This window comes from Chinchilla lanigera, unplaced genomic scaffold, assembly GCF_000276665.1.
Source record: "Chinchilla lanigera isolate Chin_1 unplaced genomic scaffold, ChiLan1.0 scaffold00023, whole genome shotgun sequence".
Taxonomy (NCBI): domain Eukaryota; kingdom Metazoa; phylum Chordata; class Mammalia; order Rodentia; family Chinchillidae; genus Chinchilla; species Chinchilla lanigera.
The window spans coordinates 19,670,532-19,671,092 of record NW_004955424.1 but is presented as its reverse complement, the minus strand read 5'-3'; positions in this window follow the sequence as shown (position 1 = coordinate 19,671,092).

Sequence of the window (561 nt, the reverse complement as noted above, 5' to 3'; positions counted from 1 at the left end):
ACATTTGTATAGAATATACACGTATTATGTACTTATTTTTCTATGGTAAATGATAGTAGTGTATATTGCATCTGCACTTCTGCAGGGGAGTACTGTGGATTGAACCCAGGTACTCTTTACCACTGAGCTACATCCATTGTCTTTCCCATTTATGAGACAGGATCTCATTATGTTGCCCATGCTGGCCCCAAACTCCTGGGTCCAAGGGATTGTCCTCCTTCAACCTCCTAAACATCTGCCACTACAGGCGTGTACCACCAAATCTGGTCGTTTCTGCACTTTCTGTTTTTCACTTAACAGTATATCCTGGAGTCACTTCCCTGCCAACAGAGAAAACAGGTGCTTTGGTCTTCAAGGCTACATAACAGTTCGTTATATAGATGCACCACAACTGTAGGGCATTTATATTGTTTCTAACCTTTTGCTAGAACAAGTGTTGCAACAACCAATAGCCTTACACATGCATACTGTGTCTTTACCATAAACTTCTAAAGAATGGAATTGCTGGGTCCAAGGCTATGTAAACTTTAAACCATAGTGGCTATTGCCAAATTGTAATTA